This window comes from Schistocerca cancellata, chromosome 3, assembly GCF_023864275.1.
Source record: "Schistocerca cancellata isolate TAMUIC-IGC-003103 chromosome 3, iqSchCanc2.1, whole genome shotgun sequence".
Taxonomy (NCBI): Eukaryota; Metazoa; Arthropoda; class Insecta; order Orthoptera; family Acrididae; genus Schistocerca; species Schistocerca cancellata.
In genome coordinates this window covers 584,526,142-584,549,286 of record NC_064628.1, presented here as the reverse complement: position 1 = coordinate 584,549,286, position 23,145 = coordinate 584,526,142, and positions in this window count along the sequence as shown.

Here is a 23,145-nt window from a genome sequence, read left to right as displayed (position 1 = left end):
TAGCCAAAAGACAGGGGAATAATATGATGTACTGGAATATTGAATAAAACCAACCCGCTTTCAGAAGAAAAGTATCACATTTCTTATTGAATGCTCATCGTACTGTGTGGCTCAACAATACTCCACACGCACTTTGTCCTCTGTGCAGCAGAAAGGTTGAAGACAATAATACTAGATCTTAAATCACCACCTTCCGATTCCGTATGTGAGTGGTCAGCGTGGCAGACAGCGATGCTGAGGAGCTGAGTTCGATTCCCGATACCACCAGGGATTTTTTGCTTGCCGGAAGTGATGAGAAGACTGGAACGGGGTGCACTCAGCCTAGTGAAGCCAAATGAGGAAGTACTTCAATGTGAAACTGCGGCACCAAAGTCTTCAAAACCGACAACAGCCAGGAGAGCGGTGTGCTGACCCACCCCTGTCCATACCGCTTTCAAATGAGGCCACTGGCTGAGGATGACACGGCGGTCGTTCGGTCCCCATCGGCCCAACTGAGGCAAGAAAGAGGAGGAACTTTCCTTTTCATTAAACGATCACCGAGTCCTTCGCAGCGGTTTTGTTGTACATACTATTCTCGGCGCTCTTGTCACGTTAATTCTCTATGAGAATTCGAACCATCGACAATAACCAACATTACCTTCGACAGGAAACGAAATGGCTGTCGAAAAAGTAGCAGAATCACACAGATGTAGTAGTGGCCACGGAGACAAAAGATTTCATTGGCAGCAGCTATCAAATATTACTCGCAACGTGTTTGTTTCCGTTACAAAATAAAATATGGGACACAAATATGTACTACTATTTGGTGTGGTGAAAAATCACACATTCAATACGCCTTGCTCTTTGCAGCTTAAACAAACCCTGTGCAACACGAAGGAAATATTGTCTGACAAATTCGAAGGACAGTGTAAATGTTTCGAGAAATCGTATCAGCATCACACTGTTCCCGACGACCCTTTCTTCGATAAAACACACAACTATTAATAACAACCAACATCAGCAAAATTCTAAAGCATCAGAAGCTTTAAATAAACAGCTAACTTGCATCGTTCTGAAAGTAACAACAGAACACGCAGAAACTGCAACTGACGAAGGGAAAAACTTTGCTTCTTGTACTGACAGCATCCGCTAATTTCACCTACTTACAGCACAAAAGGAAGACATAACTCATACTGTCCACTTCCATTTCAGTAGGGCCTTGAAACTTAAACAAGTACCAAATCAGTGGAAAACAGTTAAAGTAATTAGGTTAACAAAGCCTGCCAAACCATTGCATAACCCTAACTTAGTAGTATACAGACCAATCACTTTACTATCATTTAAAAACATTATACACGCCTACAAAGTTTTGCTGAAAAACAGAAGGTAATAGCTGATAGACAAATTGGCTTTAGGAAACAGCATTCTACCACTGACCCTATACCATAAGAGTCTGTAGCAATATCATAGGAACAATGAACATTATGCACTGCGCATCAGCTCTATGTTTGGTATTTACAAACTAATCATTTCCTGCATTCCCGCTTGAACTGTACGAGTATTCAGCTCAGTCCCAGAATACAGGTCCACAGCCATCACAGCAGATGACAACCATTCTGCAACTTTCATTCCTGAAGTTGGAGCCCTAAAGTCAGCCATCTTATCTTCATTGATACAAAATATACACTGCCGATATACCTCGCCCATATCTCTGAAACGTTTAGCGTTAATCACAGATGACACGTATATTGTACATTAGCAGCCTACAAAAACGGACGACCTGTAACTCATAAAACATACGCAAAACTTATCTTCAGACAGTGAAATTGTATAAGGAAACAAAAGGGGAGTGTTATAGAACCATTACTTTTCACAATTCATACAAATGGAATATTAGAAAACACCGGAAGTAGCACGAGGCTTTTCGCTGATGATGCTGTTTTATACAAGGAAGTCGCGGTGCTAGAAAATTGTATCGAAATGCAGGAAGACTTGTAGAGGACTGACGCTTGGTGCAGGGGTTGGCAATTGACTCTCAGCGTAAAAAAATGTAATGCAGTTATTGTATGATTACACTATTGCAGAACAATCTCTGGAAGCATTTATTTCCGTAAAATATCTAGGATTATGCATACGGAGCGATCTGAAGTGGAATGATCACATAAAAGAAATTGCGGGTAAGGCAGATGACAGACAAAACCATTGGAGGAATACTCAGGCAATGTAGCCCATCAACCAAAGGAAACAGCTAACAAAACACTCGTTCGACCAATACTTGAATATTGCTCATTAAGGCGGCCGCTGTGGCCTAGCGGTTCTAGGCGCTTCAGTCTGGAACCGCGCTGCTGCTACGGTCGCTGGTTCGAATCCTGCCTCGGGCATGGAGGTGTGTGATGTCGTTAGGTTAGTTAGGTTTAAGTAGTTCTAAGTCTAGGTGACTGATGACCTCAGATGTTAAGTCCCATAGCGCTTAGAGCCATTTGAACCATATTGCTCACCAGTGTGGGATCCGTACCAGGCAGGACTGATAGAGGACATATAAAACATTCAAAGAAGAGCAACGCATTTCGTTACAGGTTCATTTAATAAGCACGAAAGCGTCACAGAGATAATCAACCAACTCTGGTGGCATATTCTGCGAGAGAGACGTTCTGCTTCATGTTGCGTTTTATTGTTGAAGTTCCGTGAGCTTACATTCCCAGAAGAGTCAATAAATGTATCGCTTCCTCCGACGTGCATGAAGAAGAAATTAGAGAGATTCGAGCCAACATGGAGGTTTACCGACAACTGTTCTTTCCGTAAACTATTCGCTGCTGCCAAAGGTAAGGAGGGAAATGACAGCGTTCACAAAGTGCCCTCCGCCACACAGTGCAAGGTGGCTTGCGTAGTATAGATGCAGCTGCAGATGTAAAAACAAACACTAAAATACGTTCCAATTATGGGGACAAGAAATGACACCAAAACCGAAAGCTATGTATTTACGACTGACTATAGATACTACACTATCATGGAGACTTCAGACAAAAACAAACAGCAGAAGTAAGACGACGACTCGGATTTTAAGGCTGGTATAAGGACGCAGTAACAGTGCTTCAAACTAAACTTCAGCTGTTACGCAGACCTTCATTATACCAATTCTCGACTATGCATCTCCTGTCTGAATAGCTAACACAGAACAAACAAAAAGATTATTCAGCACTGAGAAAATCTTAAGAATCGGTATAAGATATAGCTCGCATACGCGAAACAACGCCACATACGAAACAGCCAATATTAAAGTTTAAAATACCGACTCAACGAACTTTCTAGTAACACCGGACTGAACACATTAATTACAAAAACAGTGACGAAGGACCTACCTAAAGATAAGGCATTAATTTTGTAATTTTCCAAGATTACAATACAGTTACTCATCACATACTGTAGCTCAGTGTATAAATTCAGAAGGCAAGAAAAACAATACAAAAAAACTGCTAAAGCAGCACTAAAATCTTCTGTCCAAAAGATACCACCGGGTGAGGTTTCCCTCACCTGTATGGTGAACACCTTGGTTATACCATACACCCACGAAATCAAAATAGAAAAAATGATTAAATTTATTGCCAAGTTCTTCTTTTTCCCCCACTCAAAAATAAATTGAGGCCAAACACTAAAATCTAGGCGCTTCAGTCTGGAACCGCGCTGCTGTGGCTGAATAGAGTGAAACCACGGGAAACGTAAATGTTAATGGCTGGACAGGGTATGAAACCTACCTCACCCAAATAGCAGTCAGCTGGGGTAAAACACAATTCATATTGTGACATGTGTCACCATACGGCTAAAAGCTGTGCTGCTATTGTTTTCCAACATTAGATTGTTGCTGTACGAGACGCTCTTGGGTCTAAGCCTCGATCGTAACTAGGATGGATCCTTGTGGGCGTCACCGTGGTGTGTCCGTGAGAAATCTAAAGGCTGCGCATATCCAAAGTGAACATGTCTCGACTCAGGAGCTGGCGTTTCCAGTCAATAAGCTAACGTATATTCATTATTTCAACTGGTCGACGATTTTAGTAACATAGGTGTCTAGGTTTAGTTTGAAAAGTAACAGAAAGTGCGCATTCGTTTTGTCTGACGTCAGAACACCTTATCGTAAACAAAATATACCTGAAAGGGATTTTTGTGAAAGAGAAAAGGTCTGCAGGTGCAATAATAAATTTTGGGTGAACTCACACTTTCCCTGATCTTATACGTGATCTCGTACAGCACAGATCTACAGATAGTCGGTACTTTCTATGTACTTTACTTCGGAACGCTAATCTCTATTTCACATAATGAGATGACAATGTCAGGCCACGTAGGACTCGTCGTGTACGAAACTTCTGAGCACTGCAAATAATTCAGTGTATGCAGTGATCAGTTATATGTCTCGATATGAATCTTGTTCGGCGTGATTAGGATGCCCTTGACAAGCGTTTCATTCGCGTCATTCGTTTACACTAATATTTGTGAAGAAGCACCAAGGAAAGAAATGATAATAATTATTCCAACCTTCGAAAATGTAGAAACCACTGTATCAGGAATTGGTTAGAGAGATACCGGAGAGATATCTTACTTGTAAGCCCTGCAGCAAAACCTCGTATGGTCAGGAAGATGGACTGTCACTCTAAACGTGGAAACGCGTAATAGTAGCGTCGCCGACTTCGGAAGACATGTGAGTGACTTCCATTGGGGCAGAATGATCGTTCATCACAAAATCATTTTGTACCACCGAGATCTTTCGGACTGCGCAAAGCATGCTTCTACGACAAAGATGTGTATGTGGAAACGGCGGATAGAAGACGGCCGAGTGAAGTGACAAGAAGGTGCTCGATGACGCAATGTAACACACGACAGACCGAACGCCAATTTGTCAATTTGTTCGCTTTGACGTAATAGAACAAACGATTTTCTTCAGTGTTCGCTCGGCGCTGGAGCGCTGCAACAGCTGTGCACATGTCTGCGTCGACGGTTTAACACCATTTAAATGGTGGCAGATATGACGTTGCCTCAGGAACCAACCTCCAGAAAACACAAAATTCCCAGGTTACAGTGGGTTTGTGAACTTCATAGCTGGCGTGCTGAGTGGCAAAATTTTGTGCTATTTCACCAGTCTCACTACAGTTTTGTAGTCCTTTTGTTGTGCCTCTCTGCGACTCCGCATCACCGCTATATGGTGAGTAGAAACTTTCCTTCTCATAATATTGTTACATTCCATCCTGGATTTTCCATTTTTTGAATCTCGCCTCAATATATGCTACATGTTGATCACACACATGATGGACCCTACACTGGTGATCACTTTCCCGCGAGGTGCATTAACGAGAGTCACAGCAAGCACAAAGCAGCTATGATAATTTTGGGCACTATTGGGTATAATAAGTTGTATCGACTCCACCGAATGGAATGTAATCTGAGCAGGGAAAGATAATCAGACTATTTTTAGTTCCCGTGATACTATAATTTATTCAGACACTTGCAGTGTCCAAACCTATGCACGGCAACCTGATTATGAACAGGAATATGGCTACTCGTGAACGTCTTAATCAGATGCTTCCAACATTCAATGTTGTTCCTATGAAGACCGGTACGAAAGGACTGGAAGAAGATCTCCAGAGTAAAGTCAAAATTACCTTTGATTCCGCATCATGACTGTTAGAGGGTCATTAGTACGTCAGGGGTTCAAATCGTACTGAAATGTCAGTGACAGGGCGTGTGCAGTTCTGTAATACTGATATGTTGGATTGAACCAACATTATTTCGAGTGAACCACAGGATGCTGTTTCTACTACATCACAATCAGAACTGAATTGTCTGCTTTTCCTCATTGGCCATTAAATGGCGACACATTGCTGAATATTTGCAGGTTTTGTAAAAAGACTGTAAAAAAATCAGAGTGCTGCTGTCGCATAAAAGCGTACATCTATGTGGTATGGAGTTTATTAAAGATAAAAAATGGAATAAATGCAAAAATTCAGCAAGGAATAGAGAATCAGGAAGTTAGCTATATGAAAACATTTAGCCGAAAATCCGAAAGGAAAAAAAAAGATACATTTCCAGTACTATAAACGCTACACTGATGGGCCAAAATATTATTACTACCCAGCGCTAGACTGAATATTGACTCTCCCACTGAGGACACATGACGCGGTACAGAACGTACATGAGCAGAGACAAATGGGAAATCATTCTACCGACCATACATACCACAAATGGAGACGTCCAGTGACACGTTTTGGCAGAAGATAGATTGTTATGACCTAGTGCCTGGGAAAGAGCACTTAAAAAACAATATAGCTCGGTGGCTGATCGCGTGATACTGTCATGAGCATCTATGAAAGTTGTTAAAAGATGGTGAAACTACGAGAAGGCGACAAGGTTTTGGACGTCCACTTCTCATCACAGAAGGCTCTGAAAAGCGGGGCAAGTGACGACCTGTGGAATAACTGATGACAGCGTGCAATGCTGGTGTGGACACCAATGTTTCAGAGCACACTGTTATTCGCACGTTATTCAATACTGAGCTCTGCAGTAGACGGCCGGCCGGAGTGGCCGAGCGGTTCTAGGCGCTACAGTCTGGAACCGCGCGACCGCTACGGTCGCAGGTTCGAATCGTGCCTCGGGCATGGATGTGTGTGATGTCCTTCGGTTAGTTAGGTTTAAGTAGTTCTAGGGGACTGACGACCTCAGATGTTAAGTCCCATAGTGGTCAAGCCATTTGAACCATTTTCTTTTTTTTTTGCAGCAGACGACCTCTGCGTGTTCCCAAATTGATCCAACACATCGCGGGCACGCCATGATCGAGACTGGGCCGTAGATCAATGGGAAAATGTTATCTGCCCGAAGTTCAAATGGCTCTGAGCACTATGGGACTTAACATCTGAGGTCATCAGTCCCCTACAACTTAGAACTACTTAAACCAAACTAACCTACGGACATCACACGCATCCATGCCCGAGGCAGGATTCGAACCTGCGACCGTAGCGGTCTCGCGGTTCCAGACTGTAGCGCCTAGAACCGCTCGGCTACACTGGCCGGCTCTGCCCGAAGTACATAGGATGTTGGGGGCAATATTACTCTATGTGATATATTCACCTGGACTTCTGTTGGAAATCTGCATGACACCTGTAAACTATATCAACATTATTAGGGACTAACTGCATCCCTTCATGCTGACATCTTCTCCGACAGCAAGGAGAACTTTCCATGTCACAAGGTCAGAATCGTGCTTCATTGGTTTGAGGAGCATTATAGTGAAGTCACCTTGATGTCTCATCCACTAAATTCTCCTGATCTGAGCCCGATGGAACCCATCTGGGATGCTACTGGGTACCATCTCCGCAACCACGAATCAGCGGCCCATAATTTACGGAAATTGGATGTTCTGTGCGTAGACCTCTGGTGGCACGTGTCTCCGGAAACCTACCAAGGACTTGTTGAATCTATGTCACCCACAATAGCTGCTGTACTACCTTCCAAAGGCGAATTACACGTGGCTCATCATTGTAGGAGTTGAAAATTGGTGGATGGTCAATGGGTTAATGTCTGCTGTTGCATCTTCTCTCGATCTCTCTCCTCCGGAATACACGTGTTCGAAATCTATTATCTCTTTTCTTACAAACTGAAGCTATAATTTGTGAGTACTTGTGGAATTTGTATCATAAATCAAAAGTGTCGAAGTACTTAAATTTTTTCATTTATTTCATAAATAATAGTCCATATTGTTTTAGTTTTATATAAGCTCACGAGCACAAAATAAATTTTACCATTTGCAAATAACAAGCTCTAATGACGACGAGTCAGCTGTACTGAAACGTGTCGGCGAGACAAAAACAAAATTAGTATTTTGCAAAGGTAAGTATCCACCAATATATTGTAACCAGCAAGCACGGAAGCACGACAAATAACTAGATGCCTCTACAATTACTATTTTGCCTCGTCCGTCATGCGATAGCTATTTCAATAAAAGGCCGGAAATCATGTAAAAGTTTAAACTGCACCTTATTTTTAAACACACGTGTCACAGCTATCAACACATAAATATTAAGGCCTAAATATGAGACTAATGTGTAAATAGAAGAGTACAATTAGCAGCATCGCTTACTATAGGACCAATATCAGTACTAACCCAAAAAAAGAAAAAAAAACTGAAATTATGTTTTAGTAAATAAAGTACCGAGTCTTGTACATCATTTCACAAGGGGATGAATGAACTACGCATTAAGATTTAAAGTCTACACCCGTTTTAATAAGCTTATTTTTGTTGAAAGTAGGCATTACTGTTAGTAACTTCAATATGCAAAAATCGAAGGAAATGAAATATTCATAGTTTGGTCCAGCTCTGCGAATAATTTTTGGGGTGCCGCTTTATATTTCGGTATCAGACACGGGATTAGAGTGTGCACGGTAAGGTGGAACGCTTCGTCGCTTATCTTCTTGTTTCAGGCACTGCTATGGAGGGCAAAGAGGGGCGGAAGAAGTGACTTAGTTTGGGGGAGGGGGACGGGTGTGGGAGGAGGGAGGGGAGAGCCTGGGATCCATGACGCACACAAGCGCAACGCGACATCCTTTCAGTCTGTCAATTCCATTCTGCATAAGCGCAAGAATAATTCCTCTTAATTTACCACATAAAACATAAATATTATGCCTATTAGATATTTACAATCATCCTTTCGTCTAAGATATGGCCACCGGCGGCTGTCGTGTCTCTGTGCAGAAATCTAACCCAGGACTCCTCACGCAGCAAGCTCCTCTGACTGACCATAACAATGAATACAATGAAGATCTGTATACGACGTTCTCTTGAGTCGTTCTGAAGTTTCACCTAGCTTCTATGAACCAAACGTCAACCAGTATGCTTGCAGACACTTGTGACCGCCGTCCAGTGAGCTATAGTTCGACTCGGAATGAGGCTCCGCTTACATTCGCATGCTTGTACATCACAGAGCAACGTTAATCCGCCGCCAGTTTTCCTTTTCAGATTTGGTCCCCTGTCTCAGTACAGCACCACTGCCTCGTAAAGCGGAAGTCGCGGCTTCGAGTCTCGCCCGAGGAGCAGATGAGACGGTTTCTGAGTAAGAAAAGCTACAGCTATAAATGATTAAAACGTATGTGATGAGTACTCTAAAAGAAGGACATCAACTGTGAAAAGTAAATTTGTTGGCAGAGAATGTGACACAGATGTAATGGCTGTGTGATCAAAAAATAAATGGCAATAAAAATAACTGAAAAACACGTTATCATCGTATAATACAAGCTACTAATTAACGTTCTGGGTACCTGTTTGCATTTCGTATCTGTCCCAGTGAAAGAATTGGATATGTAATCCTGACTTACTTGCTAGTCGTTACCCCGTTCCCTTTAACTGGGTCGGCTTCTTTCTTTTCACATGAGACATTAAATCTCTTTCTGAACTTCAGAATAGTTTCTGGCATCTAAAAGATGGTCCCAGTAACTAAATTTGTCTTTTAACAGTGAAACAGTTCTTCGAATTTTAATCAGGAACCGAAATACGAGGGTTGGAACTTAAATAGTGGCAACTATTTATTCACAGCCGATACAAAAGAGTTAAATGTTTGCACCTGTTACTGTCCCTCAAGGTAGTCACCAGCGTTGAGTAGAACCCGTTGCCAGCAATGTGGAAGGCGTAGTATACCGTTAGCAGAGCCTGTTCTGTTGATGGTGCGAATGGAGCGGTCTACTGCCTCTCGAATCTCTGGAAGAGTTCTGAAGCGAATGCCACCATCAATGCACAGTATTACTGTTCGTTTTTGGAATATCGCTTGCGACCAGCAAAGAAGCGACGGCAAGCTGTGGCTGCTCTGTTCGCTCGATGGGACTGGGAAGTTCCTTGTGACTTTGATTTGATTCAGAAGATGAAGGAACCACTTCGTGGCATTCGCTTCAGAACTGTTCCAGAGATTCGACAGGCAGTAGACCGCTCCATTCTCACCATCAACAGAACAGGCTCTGCTAACGTTATACTACGCCTTCCACATCGCTGGTAACGGGTTCTGCACAACGCTGGTGACTGCTTTGAAGGACAGTAACAGGTGCAAACTTGTAACTCTCTTGTATCGGCTGTGAATAAATAGTTGCCACTATTTAAGTTCCAACGCTCGTACAGTCGTCTGCATTTAATGAAGACATACTTATGCTTGCTATAGAGAGTACTTTAGGACGAAACGTGAAAAGGTTACGCTACAGGATTATAGTCAAGATAATTTCGAATCAGAAAGTTGTTAAAACACATTTCTAGTTTATAATTCGACAGGGCTACAGCTGTTTCAAGCTGATGTGTGTGAAGCGTTCTTAGAAAACACAGATGCCACATTGGTTACGGCAAGTAGCTTTCATTACCGTAGTTCATTGCTGGGGCTACCGTTACTCTTCAAGCAGCAACACAATCATGAACTTGCCTATCAGCTAATTTCAATGTTACAGCAGTGATTTGTATCAACAAGATCATATACGTCGCCTTCCAGCGTTCCACGTATTCTTGAAGAATCAATAAAAATTATGTTTCAGCAGCTATCTGAAGACAGTTTCCATCGCTATTGATAGAGGTTCCTATTACCTTAAAACTGGGCGTATTTATTAAGACAGCGACAGACTGTGGAAGGTGTCACATTTTTAATTACAGGTTTAAAATGGCTCTGAGCAGCATGGAACTTAACTTCTGAGGTCATCAGTCCTCTAAAACTTAGAACTACTTAAACCTAACTAACCTAAGGACATCACACACATCCATGCCCGAGGCAGGATTCGAACCTGCGGCCGTAGCGGTCACGCGGTTCCAGACTGAAGCGCCTAGAACCGCACGGCCACACCAGCCGGCAATTAATTGGTGGAGAGTAAAACCGCAGATAACAGAAGAGTACTATAAACCTTTATATAGCTACTAGAAAAAGATAAGGCAGAGCAATGTCTAGCTCGAAACACACACTACTGTGAACCGAGCTAAAAATTTTCAGTAAAGGCACTGGATAGTTTCTTAAGAGTGCCTGGACAAATATTTAGTTGATTTACTTATTGATGTTTGCCAGAAGTAGTTCTCTGTCTGTCACGAAAGGAATCGGTTTGCAAATTTCAGTCCACGAACTCAGTTGGACAGTGGCTATGATTCACAAACAGGCGCATGAACAATATACGCAGATGTCAGCTTATGAGAGAGGTCCTGTAGTTGGGCCAAAAGTAGTTGGTTTGACTAATCGGTGAATCACTCGACATCTGAATAACAGCGATGCCACTATTCGACCATGTTGGCGGTAATGGATGAACCTTGGCCGAACACGGCGTTAAGAAGGAAGTGGTCAATTTAGAGAGACGAAAGAACGTGAAGGCCGAGAAATCGTCAGAGAGGCACTCGGAGCCCCGAATTCATCACTATCACCGATCTGACGTGTTTCAGTATTCACAAGGACTATTAACAGGCGGCTTACAGGAAGGGGGCTGAGCTCACGACGCCTCCTGCGCCGACTACCAATGATCTCTGCACACCAACATGCCCGCTTGCAGTGGTGTGGGCACATTCGGCCTGGAATTTTAATGATTGGAGTAGAATTGTCATCAGTGATGAGTCTCGCTTCGAACTGAAACCAGGTGACCAGCGAAGACGTGTCTGGAGACGCTCCGGATACAAACCTAGCTGTCGCCCACCATATGGCCCGACAACCAAGAGTGATGCTCTGGGATGCCATTTCATTTCATAGTAGGACCTCTTCCGTTGTCATCGGCGGCACTCTTAACGGCACAGCTGTACGTCAACTACATTACACTCTCCACTTTGTTGCCCTTCATGCCAAGCCAGCCCAGCAAGATAATGTCCGCGGCGAGAGTCTCTACTGCTTGTCTTCGTGCTTCTAAACCCTTCCTTGGCCAGCAACGTTGCCGGATCCCTCCCCAATCGAGGACGTTTGCGGTGTTGTGGGTAGGGCCCTCCAACTAGCTAACGATATTGCTGACCTAACGCGCCAATTGGACAGAATTTGGTACGAAATCCCTCAGGAGAACATCCAGCGTCTCTATCAACCAATTCCAAGCCGAAAACTGCTTGCATACAGTCTAGAGGTGGACCAACGCGTTATTGACGTGCTGAATTTGTGAAGCACTTTTTCGTATATAACTCATCCAATTTTTCTGAAATAACAATCATTTGTTTGTCTCTACACTTACATCACATATACCGATTTTCGTTCCATTTGGATAGATTTTTAAAGGTTGGTCTTTTTTTATAGTGTACTTATGAATATCGTTAAAATGTATATGAAATGGAAATACTATCGTCATAAAACATTAATTAAAACCCACTCAATATCTCATTATACGCACAATCACATTGAAGCACACAACAGTAAAATTTCTAATACAGTATTTTGTATATTTATGGGTCTTTTTTGCTGCAAAAGGAATTCATGCGACATAGGGCAGTGACTACTCCACAGGAGAGTAAACAATGTTTAGACACGCTTCTATGAATGTTAAGAGCAATTCCAGGGCTGGAAGGTCTGTCTGTAGTTAGTTGCACATTTCTTACAATCATTCTTCTCACCATTAACACATGGCTCTGTATCTAATTAATAAGATGACTGCGTGTAGAGGGACTTCAGATTGTCACTGTAGGTCAGCTGGCCCTCTTGGGTGCTGCATCCTCCACTTCAGTGCCTGGTATTCTCACATGCCCTTATGTCCCGCGGAATATCACTTCTTCCCTTGGTGACAAACGCAAAATCGGATGTCATGGATGAATCATACCGGTTTCCCTGCTGAATACACATACTGGAAATCACGGATTTGAAACAGATGAATTTCGTGGCTCTAATACGTCCAGTGACCTCAAGATAATACGTGCGTCAGCATGGTATGCAATGCACTGATTCATTAAGCGTACACTGAAGACAATCGATTGTGGCAAAGCGTCGAAAAATAAAGGCTCTATAAACAGGTATCTGCTTATATAAATAATTATAAATTTGAAGGTAAATTTGTTCAAAATATTGCGAAATAATATTTTAAAAACGTAATCTGTAATTAAAGCGTACTTGAACTCCGTTAAACATCTAATAATTCTGGGTTCCAGGACTGATATTTGATACATCAGTGTGTGTGTGTGTGTGTGTGTGTGTGTGTGTGTGTATGCGCGCACGCGCGCAATCTTATGTGAATGAGCGTGTGTGTTTGGAGTTAACGGGCCCTCAACGGCGAGGCTATCAGCACTCTTTTAGATATTAAAAGAAACAAATGAGGATGAGAAGGTTAAAAATGTTGTTACATCGTGAGCAGTTAGGTTACAAAATGACACTCACTCCTGTTTCACTCGCGATGACCCATACAATCACTCCAACGTACACGTCTCAAGACAACGGAGAATAGGTGGAACGTGCTATACCTGGAATTAAAATATAAAGAAAATGACAGAGAGCTAAAATGGCACAGTGAAATGTGACTGGCTGACCACATACACAAAAACATGGGTGAACTACTTTAAAATTCTAACGACATTCGTTCGAATGTCACTTAAAATAGAGGACACGTCTGTCAGCAAATTTGCCGGTGGCATCTGGTCTAAAGTAAAATACAGTCTAATAAAATGTGGAGCACAGCGATCTGTACTTCACAAGCACCACAACATTGGAGTATCCTCTCGCAAGAGCACTAAGCCATGCGTCATAGGGCTATAGTCTATGCAGAGACGAGTAAGGAGGACCTCAATCCGCCTGTGTGGCTGCGTTGCGTCACTTTCAGCCACTCTTTTTCCAACCGTCACGTGACCTGAACACCAAAGTCATAGTATGCAGGAGGATGGAGCAGTGAACTGAGGATCACGGCATGCCTCCTTGGTTGCTACATCCGCCCTTTCGTGCCCCACAGTATCCACGTACCCTGATACCCAGCAGAAAGACATCTTCTTCCCCAGCCTTTGTAAGTGAAGAAGGGCATCCTGGATATCCTGGACAAGCATTGCAGAGACTGAAAGGCACCCATGGAATCGGAACGCACGAGGAATTTAGCATGCTCAGCATGTCTTATATCTTCCAGCGCCCTCAAGATCACGGATAATTCGGCATCGTAGGCAGTGAAGCCTGGAGACAACCGAATCCTAAGGTCACAATCAAGTAAAACAAAAGAGCAGCTAACTGAATTCCCTTATTATGATCTGTCCGTGAATAAAGCTACATAGTCGTGGTAGTCATTTAAAATGTCAGAGACTATCGTGTTGAAAATATATAAAGGAGTTCATTCTCCTGTGCTGCACTAAATCTAAAATTACTCTGGGCTTTTGTAGTAACTAAGGTGTCAGTCAAGTAAAATCCCGGACTGGAGTCTGTACATGTCACACACAAAAAGATTCTAGCACATACCTTGCGTGGATCCGAAACTGTTTCATTGCCCATGCACAGTTGGTAAACAGGCATTCCATAGCTGGACGAGCAACGGTATTGGATGCTAAAGAATTGGGATTTGTGAGGCGTACATACTTGATGCTCCATGAGGAGTTGCTCCCGGCAGTTCACCAGCCTCAGCACAGAGACTGACTAATATGCCTCTAACTGTCCGCAGCCACCCTGATCCCCTCATGGTGCAGAACATCAATAATCTTCAATTAAGAGGTCTTGTTGATCTGCACACAGTGTGCATATTGTGTAGCTGTGCTCGCACGAAGGCCCTTGAAAAACTAAAGCAGATGTGCATTGTCCACTCCCCAAAACCAGTGAGTAAGACACCTCAAGATGTTCAGTGCCCCTGACGGCAGGTCCTGTACGTGTTGTGAACACCACAGCTTGGGAACATAAGTGAGGCCCAAAAGCCTCACGAAGTCTTTAAAATAAAAAGAATGGTGTCCCACTTACAAAATTCAGGTAAATTAAAGATAAGCTGAGAACGATGAAAATTAACACACACACTCTTCTCTGCAGAAAGCTGAGAACGATGAAAATTAACACACACACACTTCTCTGCAGAAAATGTAAAACCAGTGTTTCAGTCTTCGCAACCCACTCCATCAATCTCTTCATTGTAAGCTGCAACTGATAGCTCGCTGCTGTGGTACTGGAGGAAGAGCAGAAAACTGCAAAATCGTCGACAAACAAGGAACACTGGATTGGACTCCTTACTGTAGACGCTATACTGTTGAAGGCTATGGCGAAGAGGGTGACACTTAAAATAACGCCCTGAAGGACATCATTCTCCTACACACAATTATCTGACAGCACGTCACCACCTGTGTACCTAAAAAGGTGTCTAGAGAGAAGAGATCGAATGAAGATGGGAAGGTAGCCATGGAAGACCCATTCTTGTAGCTGACTGAGAATATTGTACATCCACGTAGTGGCGTACACCTTACTGATGTCAAAAAATACCCCTACACAATGCTTTTTACATAGGAAAGCCAGTGGATATGTGCCTCTAGCAGAGTGAGATTGTCAACAGTCGATCGACATCCCCTGAATCCACACCAGATGATGGTTGATCATGCATTCTAGAGTCATTCCTACACAACTCTTTATCGCGACGCTGCAGTAACTGCTGGAACATGTTCGGTCCTTTCCTGGTTTGAAGAGAGGTATCAAAATAGCCTCTCACAACAAGTCAGGAAATTGGCCTGTCAGCCATATCGAATTAAAGCACTGTATAAGAGGATTTCCTTTGAGAGTGTTTGCAATTGCTGCAGCATGCTGAGCCGGATTTGGTCCTGACTGGGCGTCATATCTCAAGTGGCAGGCAGCGCCGAATCCAGCTCCCACATGGATTATGAGCAATTGTATGAATTGGAATCAGTGGATCAGAAGTCCAAATCGACTGTCTCCATAGTGCCACACTAAGGACAGAACACTTGATCCTGGCTGGCAGTGGCAGTGGCAGTGGCAGTAGTTAGTGTAAAATGCTCTTCCATGTCTGCAGGTGTAGTTGGACACAGCTCTGTGTCAGGAAGGCCACATAGGTAACCAACTTTGTAGAACAAGAGCGTCCAGGAACGCTTTCCATGACTTTAGAATGCCTCTTGCAACGACCCGAGGATTTTGCAATGGAGATGTCAGTGGCATGGTGTATCACTCGTGTGATAACGTTCACCCACTCCTGGACGCTGTCGTGGCATTCAAACACACCGTACAGTTGGCTCTACTAATCATCCAGCGTGGCTACAATCGTTCAGAAAGAGTTCTGTACAGTAGGTGAATATGAAGTGGGAAGTGGTCACACAGATTAAGATCGTCAGTGATTTCCAAAGGAACAGAGTCTGTACGAGACTGTGGAGCAGAAAGATGGGCAGATAGCTCATGAAGACCCAGAAGTAGCACAGAAATGAGTGAGAGTGTCTATGTTGAGGATGCACAGACTGTGAGACTGCATGAATATCTCCAAAACCTGACCCTAAGGGTAAGTATAGGCCAATCCCCAAAAGACTTGATGGGAACTGAAGTCTCCCACTGGGAGAGATGGTTGGGGGAGTTGTTCTGTTAGTTCTGTGAGGGTCTTAGGGTCTGTTACATATTGTGGAGGTAAATGTAGCAAGCAAAAGTGATCCTGTGATGTACATGAATTTCAGCTGAAACCGCTTAGAGGTCAGTAGCCAGGAAGAGAGCAGACAAAAGGTGCACATTATGACAACACACGACCCCTCCCTTGTCCCTTTCTCCACTCAGGTCATCCTTGTGATGGAGGGTATAGCCTCATAACACAGAGACATCAGACACTTTGAAACGCATTTCCTGCTGACATAAACACATGGGGTGATCCTCTATTAGGAGTTCCAGTTCCTGCACATGTGTCCTGAATCCGTTAATGTTCCACTATAGTATAGGAGCCATTTATCACAGAAGTAGCACTTTCACACTGTCTCTCCATCGGGAAGGAGAATCCACAGTGAGTGGAGGCTCAGTCTTGGAGCGAGATGAGTGCCACAGGTTGACATCGGGGTCTGTCAGCTCTGAAGACGAATCGTGTGAGGCGTCAAAGAGAGTGACATCGACACTTGGCCTTTGATTTTTTTGGCCCAGGAGGGCTTTGGAGCCACAACCGTGGTAGTGGTAGTGGCAGCGCTGGACACTGGACCAGATTGACCAGTTGAAGGGGCAGGCAGCTCCGCAACATCGTCAACCACGGCCTTTTCTGATGTTCTCTGGGGAGGTATGGGCTTTGAAATAACTGCGGTAGCAGAAGTGCATTGACACCAGTGCTGACACTAGCAACCTCCATTTGGTAGTACTAGTGCTGACACTTGCAACCTCTGTTTGTGCAGTAGCAACGATTTTCTAAACTTGCCTTCAACAATGGGAGCTAAGGAGGTAGCAAATGTGGGGGGCTGCGTGGAATTATATATATATATTTGGCCACCCACCATATGGGATGCGCTTGGTAGTTTCAAATACTTGTATCTCCTGTACTTCAAGATAGATGCTGCAGTGCCTACTTTATCCCCAGTGCAATTCACACACTTCAAAGGGGATGAACGAATGATTCCCTCACAGGCAGCCTTACCACATTTGCCACAAATGGCTTCTTCCTTATATCCGGCGTAGTGAGGCCAAAACGCTGAGATTTAAAACAGCGCTTTGGGTAGGGGACATAAGGCTACACAGTTAGGCGAATGCAACCTGCCTTGACATGCTCTAGGAATCGGCAAGACGAAGCGGAGGAGCAACGCCTCTGAAGATGTCCAGTGCAGTTCTCAACAAAACTTTAGGAACAGATGAGTTTTATGGACCACGACCATATACCTCAAAAGGTTTACCAGCAGCAGTGCTCTGGGAGCCCCATGCAGGTGAAAGTAAGTATCAACGAATCTGATTTCACCAGATCATCATCCCACCTTTTCAATACATTTTACATGTCAACAATGCCTTCTTGAGTCCACACAGCTTTCATTTGTTCTTTGGCAATGCCCATAAGATCCCTGAAAATCACAATACTTTTGCTGTAGTTCAAGGTGGTGTGTAGATTTCAGTGGTAAAGCCACCAAGGCTTTTCGCTTTCTGTCCACCCAGACAGAGCTCCAATTGCCTAGGTGAGCCTGATACAGTTAAGGTGCGGCAGATTCCCCGGAGATTGCCTGTTAAAAACGTCCAGCCTCGTTAGGTGGCCAAGCCCAGATCGCCGTTCCCTGTGGCACACGATCTGTCACCACTGCACTATACGGTATTCGCTGAATCATGCCCAGAGACTGCGGTGACACGACTGGCGGCGCTGAACAATCCCCAGCTCAGGAACCCCAGGGCTCCCAAGCCTATACCCAGCAAACGAATGCTGAGTCCCTTTGGGTTTGGTATATCACATGTCCTCTAGGTCTGCTTTCGCGCAGATCCCAAATGGGTTTGTCGCTCATGGGTAATTAGCAAATGCCATTTCAATAGTATTCGGGCAAACAGTTGGTGCATCAGCATCAACATTTGAGCCAAATTCCATATGCCCAATTCACTATGAAAAGCTGCCAGTTTGTAGTTAATGGTGGTTCACCAGTCACACCGAAGCAGTTTGGAGTGGCTTTAGTCCTTTGAACACCTATATTCAGGAAAGCTTTCCATGGGGATAGCATCAATCATCTTCATCTCTCACGGTCTTCTTATTTCTTGCCACCCAAAAGACGAGTAGAGGCTGGACCGCAAAAAGCTCTACAGAATTAAAGCAAACGTCCTCTATAGAATCCGTACGACCAGTGGTTAAGGCACATTGTAGCGTTAAGTTCTTTGGGTGACACTGAATAGTCATATTTGGTATACAAGCGAGCTGTTTCTAAGTAGGTGTTTCTGTCCAAAATCTGATACAATAAGTAGCATCTACACTTCTAAACTTTTTAACGCCAGTTCCAACCGATGTTACAGAATTGGAGGGGATGCAAAATACAGACCAGTTCTCCACGACTAGGAATAGTGTTCTTGACGTGCACATTATGATAAAGATTGTGACGGCAAATTCGGTGACTTCAAGAAAACTTCCTTGAGGGATATTTATCCTTTATGAAGTGTTTAATAGCACTTTCTCCACTTGGTATTTACAATAAGGATGTAACAGAAGGGACTGTACCCGTAAGATGTATTGGTTGAGCTGTCCAATGATTTTATGCTTCTATTGTCTAACGTACACTGGTCAAAAGAATTACGGGAACACGTATGTCAACGTCCGGTAGGTTACATCTGTTTTGATACAGGCGGTACCTGTAGTCTTATTGCATAGCTTGAGATTTTCACTGTTAATGTATGCAGTAACCCAAGTCGTTAGCCATCTGTGAGCTGTGCTATGTATTACAGTATCGGATGACCCCTCAGAAGGATGTGAGTACCGATGTCCCAGCGTTCTCTAGAGAGGTACACATATGGAAGTTGTCATATTTGGACGTTGTATTCAACCAAGCACATGCAATGCGTGTCTTAATACAGTGCAAGTAGCAAGAGCAGTCTGTTTGATCCAAGAAGTATGAACAGACACAACTCGTGTTGCTGCAGACGCCAATGTCTCTCCAACCTTCATTCAGAAGTTGTGGACAGGCCTGATGGAGATAGGTTAGTACACAATGCGAGGTGGGCAAGGTCCCCAACATATTGCAATTCCATATGAAGGCTGATCTGTGGCCATCTCTGTATTGGGGAATCATATGGATACGCCAAGACACTGCAAGACGATCTCAGAAAGACCACTGGAGTCGCTGCGCCCCAGCAGACTGTAAGTAAGAGAAAGGTACTTCTCCGTTGCCGGCGCTTTGTCTCCCTGTCTGGCCAGGGAGTCCTCATTCCCATTATACCAGTAACCGTGCAGTCCCATTCTCATGCAGAAATCCACAACATAATCTCCTTTACTTACACAGCTGATGTAGATTTTATGGAGCTGTTGATAATATCCTAAACTTCATCTCATAATCTCTTCTTGCTCTTCTTAATAACTCGATAGCTTTTGGGCCTCGCTACCCGAAAGACTGAGAGTTCCAGCAGGTGGCTGATATTTAAAGCTGTGCAGAGCCTGGAGCCTATCCCTGGTTACAGAGCAGCAGACTTCACTCCATTAGGGGACAGCCAGTCTTCTTATTTGTCCTGAAGACTCCAGAATAGGTGTATCATCACTTTCATGGACCATGTTCGTAATGTACTACACCTATTCTTGGAAGCTGTCACATGTTCTTGCATGACCAGTTGGATCTACAGAATGCAGATAACATGTTGAGCATCCACTTCCTGAGTTTCTTTAGGGTACTGCTCGGCTTGCCAAATTTGTCTTGGTCGGAAAATTGTTCTGGAGTGACTCTGCCCGGCCTGATGGTCTATTGCTGAAACACGTGCCTGGAAACTGAAAGTAAGATCGAATCCCGGTCGCACTACGGAACGTCTCACTCTGACTTTAATCTAGCCTTCACCTTTCAACGATATGAATATTCGCCAGGAAAAACACGTGGTTCGGACTCCTAGTTAAACTGAAGGTCCCCTTTTCCCGGTAGTATTACTGGCGTAGGTGAACTACACGCAAGCCGCCAAACAACCAAAGTGGCGTCTAATTGAAGGGGTTGCACTGGGACGTTGAGCCAGACGAAATTATTATTATACCGGAGTACCTCTGTCGTCTCATATTGTGGAACTTTGGTGAAAGTGGGAAAACAGGTCGAAATACTGATGGCCTCTATGAAAGTCGTTTGAAGGGGACACAATTTTACTGCCTCAATGAGGATGAGAACGGCACTACATGAAGGGCCTGTGATGGCAGAGCCGCACGGAACATTGCGAATAGGAAAGTCCCGAAAAGGGACCTAAAGTGGGGAAGCTGGTTGGTGTCAGGAGGCTCACTGTCTTAGGTTTCAAGTGTTGTCATGTAAAGGGAGCAAACCGTTATCCCTTACGATAGATGCAGTGTAATGGCGACTACTTACAAAATGGTGCTGAGAGGGAGACGCAAAAAAATGGCTCTGAGCGCTATGGGACTTAAAGTCTGAGTTCATCAGTCTCATAGAACTTAGAACTACTTAAACCTAACTAACCTAAGGACATCACACACATCCACGCCCGAGGCAGGATTCGAACCTGCGACCGTAGAGGTCGCGCGGTTCCAGACTGTAGCGCCTGGAACCGCTCGGCCACTCCGACCGGCAGGGAGACGCAACTTAATGCTTTTTTAAGAAGATATAACCCTTTAGCAAACGAGATGCATTAGTAGCTTTAAAAATGATCTCTTGAAGTGATGGACATTAGGTTTCCACTGCATGTCTAGAGTCTCAGTTCCTCCGCATTAATCCCGAACTCGTTTGCTGTTAACTGGATGTGGGAACTATTTTAGGGGTAGGTTTTTTTCAACTCTCGTTTCTTTCCTTCTACGTCATAAACTTTCTACTTTTGGTACTAGAAGGCACCCTCAATCAAATTTCTTGACACCTTTTCTACTGTAGCTTCCACATCAGTTCCATTAGGTTAATGCAAAAAGTCGCGTGAGGTGATAGTTCGTGGCTCGTTTGTGCTGGTTATGTTTTCTGTAACTTCTTCCTTCCATAAAGAGGTGGAAGTTATTTTTGTTCTAGGTTCTTGGATAAGGGCTTTTCCTTTTCTTGGAGCAGTGGTTGTCCAAAATACTTTTTGCTGCCTTTCCTTGTCGGATGGTAGTAGTGCCAACAGCTCTAGAACTTGTAAACTGTCAAGGACACGCATTTGTACGGTTTTATATTCCCTGAGTCTGCGTTGTTGAATTTATCCTCATGAACAGTTTATTCGGTGATGAAACAGAATACGCAGTAAAATATGGTGACTGCCCTTTTCCCGCCTCAGTAAATGTGCTTCATTACTTTCAATTTCTGATTTATTTACACATAGATCTTATCATGCCGAAGAAACTGGAGTGTCTACTCCATGCAGGAATATGCACATGATTCTGGCTCTCAGCATAGTGTACTTGGTTCGCACGCGACAGTAGCATATTTAATGGCTCTGAGCACTATGGGACTCAACTGCTGTGGTCATAAGTCCAGCATATTTAATGTTTCGATCGCTGTTTACAATACAAAATCCTGTGGCCATACTTTTGGCATTGTTAATACCACATTGGGTCTGCAAGGAATGATCTAAGCTTAGGCGGATAAAACCAGTCCTTGTGCGTTCAAGAAGATCGGCGAATTATAAGTAAGTGTAAAAACCTCTGTTTTATCAACCTTGCTGTTGACTCTTTCTCTGATGTCCTATATCTAACACACGCCTTCTGCCTTTCGTTCTTTGTGTGGGTACATTGGCGATGTTTTCATGAGATCTCTGGATGTGACTACACCACTGCTGAAGTTTAGCATAATTGGATAGTTCTGCTATAATCGAGTGTTTATCCAGTCCATCACTCATGAAAAAGTCTGTACGCATGGTAGAAATAACTATTTCCATAGGCAGTATTCAGTTAAGTAGTCTCTTCCCTGCTTTTAATATTCCCAGCAGTCTTTCCACCAGGTCTTTTGACTGACTGAATGGGAATAATTTCCAACAGCCCGCTCGAACGGCTGGAAGTTGGATTAGTGAACTTAAGAAATGCCCCACAAGCAGCTTTGTAAACAAATTGGCCACACAATCAGGGGGAGAGGGGGTCCACCGTGCCCCAAAAATTGACTGTTAACAACTGTTTCGTATCAGCAGCCCAAGGCAAGGTAGAAATGTAACTAACAGCCATCTCGTACGTCGCCAAATAGCACATTTTCAAGTATTTATATACAATGAGAGGGATTTGCGCCATCCTCGCGATCCGAACGGTTAAGCCAAGATCTGCATTCCTTGTGAAAAGCAACATTCGACAGCCACCATATATGGTGGTCACTGAACGATTGCTTGGGGACGTTGTTACAGACCACTGGTCCTCAGCTTGAGAACGCCACCAATCGCTTACTCGACAAATACTGGCCGAGTTACCTGAGATGCATATCAGACTCCATCATCCAAAGAAGCATATGTAGGTTACTGAATGCTACGGACGAGGCGCGCATTATAAATCAGTCACCAAATGCTCTGCGAGATATTAAAATACGCATACGTTATGATTTAGTCATGCATTTCCAGTTTTTTTAATGTTATCAGGACAATGGTGTAGTAAAAGATAACGTAGCTAGCTCAGACGGAGGAAAAATGTGAGCATTGATTGCCAAGTCAGTCGGCAGGAAAGTCGGTGAGCCAGTGTGTACCAGGGCGGTAATGGCAATGAATGTACAGGCTA